Source organism: Urtica dioica, chromosome 4, assembly GCF_054948205.1.
Source record: "Urtica dioica subsp. dioica isolate 48M chromosome 4, U.dioica_male_clone48M_v1_H2, whole genome shotgun sequence".
Taxonomy (NCBI): domain Eukaryota; kingdom Viridiplantae; phylum Streptophyta; class Magnoliopsida; order Rosales; family Urticaceae; genus Urtica; species Urtica dioica.
Genome location: NC_142759.1, coordinates 9,770,631 through 9,777,848, shown reverse-complemented (window position 1 = coordinate 9,777,848; position 7,218 = coordinate 9,770,631).

Below are 7,218 nucleotides of genomic sequence, written 5' to 3'. Positions count from 1 at the left end.
GCTGTTTTCATATCCTAATAACCACCTTTTTATAATAAGGTGAAGTTTATTTTTAATTTTGTATATTGGTTTTTAATCAAATTTTCAGCAATATACAATTTCTGTCTTGTGATTGTGATTGTGAAGGAGCATTCTAAAATCCGTTATGCTGAAACATTTGTATTGATCATTTTGTTCTTGGCCAAATCTAGATTCCAAAGTAAAAATATGTGCATTAGAATTGTTCTTGGCCAAATCTAAAGTTGTTAAGCCAAACACCATTAAAGCATTTCTTAACTACCTAACTTACATGTTAGGCAAGCCACCGTATCAGAAAAAAATGAAGCGAACGACTAAAGCCAAGAATTACATGACTGTCCCCATTTCCAGTTCCCATTTCCATAACAGGTCTTGATTTCCAGTTTCATGTTCTTACTATTTTTATGATAAATCAATAGTTTCGAGGAGGTGACGGGTGAATCGATGATAAATACAAGATGGTAATTTCAAACCAGTTATTTAGAAAAGGGTACTGCCACCATTTATTTATGAAAGTGTTGTAACTATTTAAATTGCTACTTTCAATTATAGTCCAATTATTCAAATGTTTAAGTTTGAGTTTTTTTTTTTTTTAATTTTTAGAAACTTCGGCTAGAATTTTAACATAGCAATTTATATAAGCTATATACTCGACTCTCCCTTCATTTATTGCCAACAATAAGTGAATATTTTATGTTTTTTAAACATGGTTAATTAACTATTTTTTTTAATTGTTTTCAGCTTACAAGAGTAGATCCATTCATTTAGTTATATAATTTTTCTTTATCTCCCATTACTAAATCCAAGAAAATTTATAATTATTGTTTAAGATCATTGTTCTTGACAAATTTTGTAACACCACCAAGTCTTGAAAAGATAATTATTTTGACACCGGTTAATGCCTCCTAATCATAGTTGATTGTTTAAATATTGAATTATAATCTACAAGCAGTGATTTGTAATATATAAAAGGTAGTTTATAGTAATATATAAAGGATGGTTTATAATGCATAAATAATTTTATTTTGTATAGCTTTTTAGTTTATAAACGGTGGAGATATTAGTTGATTAGACAGTTTTAGATTGTAATATATGAACGATAAAATAGAAACAGACAAAACTAACGACTTACATCTACGAAGTCATACAAATCAGCCGCAAATATTAAGGGTAGAGCTAGATGTGGCATAATTAGACTCTATGTGCTGAAAATTTAGGCAAATTATCTAATAATTAAAAAAAATTCAAACTAAGACACATTGCATGCATCGTACTATGCGAGAGATAGGGGTATGTTTTGGGCTATATTTTTAATATTTAACTAATTGACCTACAATTTTAATTGAGATAATTTCTTTAATATTAAGAGTATATGTGGAATTATATATTAAAAAAATGAATGGTAATTACTTTTACAATTTTTGAAGGTCTAATTTGCGATAACCCTCTTTAAAAAAATGCCAAAAAAGTTATATCTATTAGGATTTTTTTTTCTTAATATACATTCTTATTATTTTAATAAGCAACTTTTTAACATCATTACCACTAATATCACATTGATAGTGTTCTACATGCAAAAATCATCTCATCGAAGTTATAGAGGTTGATGCGGCTCTAAGCTTAGACGACAAAAGTGAAGAGTCAAGCATCTTCTTCTGTTATTAATGGAACTCTACGAAAATCAACATAAACGTTAAGGAAAACTACGAAGACTCAAGAATCTACCTCATTTGACTCCGCAATATCCATTTCTATTGTCCGCGATGAGTACAATTAAATGAAAAAGGTTTTCAAATTTACCTAAACTCGTATTTTAAGCCATTATCAATACTTTTTTTTTAGTTATAGAAAACAATTAAATTTCATCATAAAAATAAATTCAAATGAGAACATGCAATTTAAATATGATAGTTAAAATATGAGTCCATTTATATTTGGCAATTAATTAGAAAATTCTGATGGTCCAACTTATTTGAACTGGCGCAAGGTAAATTATTTGAACTGGCTCTTCACGATGGAGTTGCATGTGTTGAACGTGGTCATTTGGGTGTTGGTCAAACTTCACAGATTCAGAGAATGAAATATTTTCCTTTCAAAAAAAAAAAAAAAGGAAAAAAAAAAGAGAGAATGAAATGTTTATGATTATGTGCTTCATGATTTGGCAGAGCCGCAACAAGTATGTCAACAGTGATGAATATGCACAGATTTTAACCATTTCCGGAGGCTATGAATCAGTGAATCGGTGGCGTGAAGAGTATCTCAATTTTAAAAAGAAAAAAATAAAGGGTACATGAATGTTAGCACGTGCCACTATATGCTCTCCTAATTGCTCAATACCATCACTCATCTCTAATGAACCAGGCGATAATCATTTATAGCCGTTGGATCTCTCCGATTCTCATCTCAGCCATTCAAATCTCAACGGAGCTCCGCGTGGTACCCCTGAATCTCTCTTAATATTTGTAGTTTTGTATATTAGTATATTTGTAATTCCCACTTGGCGTCCGTGGCGTCCACACGTGACTAGAGTATTGTCTCATCCTCCACGTCGTTACCAGTGGACCCCACGCCACTGGAGAGCTTTTGAGAGCGTCTTCCTAAGCCCCTTATTCATTGAGTTGAGTTTGTGGATGAGAATTGAGGTCACAAGGAGATAGAGAATATTTGCAGCCGAAAAAAATAAAAATAAAAATAAAAAAGGAAGAGAATAAAATATGAAATATAAAGTAGATCCCACCCCAGTCCCCCCACATCCAATTTTTCAACGATAAAAAGTAAGCGTGACAGTGTAATTATGTAAAAATTGTATATAAATTATTAATAAATATAAATAGGTCAAATAAAATTAAATGTAATTTAGAAAAAACCCAATGATGAAATTGCCATTGATTTGAATATTAATTCATTGTTAGGTCGTTAACAATAGATGTGGTTATTAAATATTTTTTTCATCACATTTTTTGTTTTCGTAATTTTGTTTATAAATCGTCTATATTCAAGCGTGTTCTATATTTCATAGACAAATTCGTAAAAATTAATCACTATAAACTATTATAAAATAATACGAGAGAGACAACTAATTTGCTAAAATAGAGGAATCAAAAGTCATGACATGAATCATAGAATATAATTTAAATTTTAGTTAGTATTACTAATTAATTAATGTCACGAAATGTGCTAGAGTTAAATTGGGAAGTGAGATTGTAACTAGTTTAATATTATTACGGATCATCTCTGTCCATCTTTTCAAAGTTAACTTGGGGTACATAGACTTAATAAATCAATCTAAATAAACTTAACACATATTTTTTCTACCAATTAGATCCATTTATTATTTCCGTTGTTATTCCATTAAACGGGATAACAAGCATTTTCCACTAACATCTTCCCGATTATATCATGTTGCCTTATTAACCCGACATGTCAACATAAAAAAATCTAGATACATATATATGATATACCACTTACAATTCGTAAGTTTATAGTACATTGAGAAATTCAAACCCACCAACCTTTATGGCTCGTTGCCTTGCCCTCGTCCCGCCCCGTGTCCTTCCCCATCAACTCATCGCCGGTCATATCTCGTTGTCGTCGTCACCAAGTGGTGATCAAACTTTTGTTTGTTTCCTTGGTGTCAACATGTTTTATTTGGTTGAATGGTATTGCTAGAATGGAATGGTATATGGTTTTAGATTGGTTTTGTTTGATGGTTTGATGCACATTTTTTTTTTCCTTCATAGAGTTTTGTTTATGTTTTGTTTTGTATTTTAATAGCTTGATTGTATGATTTATTTATTTAATTTTTATTTAATGGTCGGAATGTTTATAGATATCTTGGGCTTAATTTTATCTAATGTTGTATGTATTTTTGAGCTTTTATGGTGTTATTTAGTGATTTATATATATATATATATATATATATATATATATATATATATATATATATATATAACACCGGCAGTGGATTGATACACAAAATAAATAAATAAAAGTCTGGCCCCGAAGAGAGTTGACGCCAAATAGAGAAACGAACAAGACCATAAGGCAAGATTCGAAGTCCATTGAACATAATCAAAGAGATCGGACAAGTTAAGACTTCAAAATTAGTCAACCACTTAATTTGCGGGGAAAAGATCACATCCCACCACATAACCACGCATGTCACGATGGAAGGCATTTATGAACATACAAACTTGATATAAGAAGCCGTTATCACTCCTTATACACACAATAGAATGTGGATAAACGATTATCATGATAACCGCTCAAACGTGGATCTCATCAACCCATGTTCTCAATTATCAACGACTATAAATGGTAAAAGACACATAGGAAAAAGGTTGGACACTTATACACGCACACACACCCTCAAGCATCGTATTTTTCTTAGTGGATTCATTTTACTCATTGTATTGAAGAATCATCTTGTATAAGAAAATCCGACCAAAATAATTAATTTGTAATAATTTGATTATTTGAAATGAGATTTTATTGTTTTCGCTGAGGCAGTTGTTCGTAAGATTTTGTCATCAACAAATCATATGAATTGTACAATATCTTTTGTGATCTACTATATTTTTTTGTCGTTGTTGTTATAGTTTTTTATTTTTATTTTTATTTTTATATTTACGAATTTCATAAGCTAAAGTCATTTTGAATCGAAAGACTTACATTTCCATGAGCTTAAGCAAAAAAATAGACTGTGCTCACTAATTATTTCCGTTTAATCGAGTAACCAATCTGTAGCTTTTTTATTTTCTTTTTATAATTATAAAATAGCTATTGTGTTTGTGCTTATTCCTTGTTTAGTCATAAATGAAGGAGGGGTTTCATCAACGCCCGATATAAACCAATCAACTTCAGAATACAATCATTCTACTATTGTTATCTCCCTTGTACTTTTTAATTTCAAATTGCCTTTATTTTTTCTTACTTCAAATTGTGTATTGGGCTTGGGTGATGTTTATTTATGGGGATTTTAAATGTTAATTTAGACATTGTTGGATGGAGTTTATTTTTGGAGTAACGAGTTAAGGGGTGACGGGTGAACATTTTGATACTTGTTCCCGCCCCATTAGAAAAAAAAATGGGTTAATGGGTGCAGGTTAACAAGTATTTTTCGACGTCGGTACATTAACGTAATAAGTGCACCAGTACATGTCCGTACTTGTTATTATTCTAAACGTTGATAATAAAAAGTGGACGATCTAGCAACGTAATCAATTACAAATGTCGTTTTAAGAATCTAACCAACGTTTGGTAAATTTTATACTCTAACTATTTATTGAAACAAACCGATAAAAAAATGCCATAAATATCCTTGTGTAGCGTAACTCATGGAAACAAATCGCTAGCCAACGTTTCATCAAGCCAAAAAATAAAGTCAACTTACTCAGTTAAAAATGCTATAATCCATACCTGAGATTTAAATTTCAAATATTTAAAAGGCAATTCAATATTGATTATAATATAAGAAAATAAATTAAATATTGACTAAAATAAGTAATGAAATTATTCACATGCAGTGTATTAATTCATGAATTTAATAAAATCCGAGTGCCTATCAGCTTAGTTCCAATAAATTTTTTTATTTAGAAATCGTCAATAAATTTTTGCTAATTATCGTTAATAGATGTTGATTTGTATACTTTCATATTTTTTACTTGTGAATCGTTAGTAAATTTTCGTTAATTAATGGTAATAGGTGCTTGTTTTATATGGTTTCAGGTTTTTTTTACTTATTAATCATCATAAATTTTGGTTATTTTTTGTTTATAAGTTATGCATTTTTCATATTTTGGGGCTATAACAATTCTAATTTTATGCGATGTCTACTATAAACGTTTTTCATAGTTCAAGATAAAAAAAACATAACTACTCCCTAATTAAGGGGATAAAGTTGTATGGATTAAAAGAGAAAGTCAATGAAAATCAAATTCATCAATCAAAGCAACTATTTGAACTACAAAATAAGAAGAAAAAAAATATCATGACATAAATTCATATAACGTGTATTAAAGCGATGATATTTCAACAAAACGTTGGCTACATGTTATTCAGCCGATTTACAAAGCAACCAATTGGACTACAAATTAAGAAATAAATTATTATGGAATAAAGCTTTATGATATGTGTGTGTGTGTGTCAAAACGCCTAATGTTGGCTACATAATTTGCCGAATTTTACATAAATGATAAGCATGTAATTTTCTAGAAGAATAATAAAGTCACATCATCACTCGTGGTTGCATTAGAAACTTAGTTGAAAGGTTGCCTAGATTGCAATTACAACGTTTCAACTAACTTAGTCCGTATAATTTTTCTTAAAAAGTCGAGGGAACATATACATTGTCGGCCATATCAAGACCATAAATTCAAGGAAGAGGATGCGTCTTCGGCCATATCAAGACAACCCAAGACATGGGTTTGTTTGCAAAAGAAAAATTGATTATTTTATAAGAAGATGTTTGTTGTGCACATTATGCGAATTTATTGAAAGCATTGAAAAATTGTGTGGTGGGGTTTAAGGTCGTTTGCCAACTTTGGACCACTATGGCGTATTAGTGTGACTACGGGTGAAGCGATGTAGTTGTATTGGTAAACATACAACTATGAGTGCACTATTCCCCATATGATTATGTCAGGGCCTCGTTTCAGTCTTTGATGTGGATTGTCGTTGAAGAGTCCGTCGCCCTACTTGATGACGTGCATTGGCGCCGAGTCCTTTTAAACGTTTCTATTTGTTGGACGATTGACGACCACAATTTGACGATTTGAAGGCCCATCTCTGTGGATCATTGACAGAATAAACTCATTAAGTTTCACTTGCTTGGTCTAATCACATGCATCGGGATCATCATTCATTGGTAGTTGTTTGCATAACTTGGTCCTGATTTGTAGTAGTCATCGTTCTTCCAACCCGTTAGGCTATCACATTACATTAACTCCACACTAGTATGATATAATCCGCTTTGGGCCCAAACTCGTAGAGTTTTATTTTTGGTTACTTTCCCACAAGGTCTCATACTAATAGAGTTGGTGAAATACAGATATCCAAGGCAATAGGCAATCCTTGCCTACTATTCAAATGTGGGACTTGGGTTGTTACCCCAACAATCCTTCCCTTAAACCAAAGACTACATACACGTGGTATCCCTTCCAGCGAAATCATCTTGTACCGCTGCTAATCACCAGGGCCACG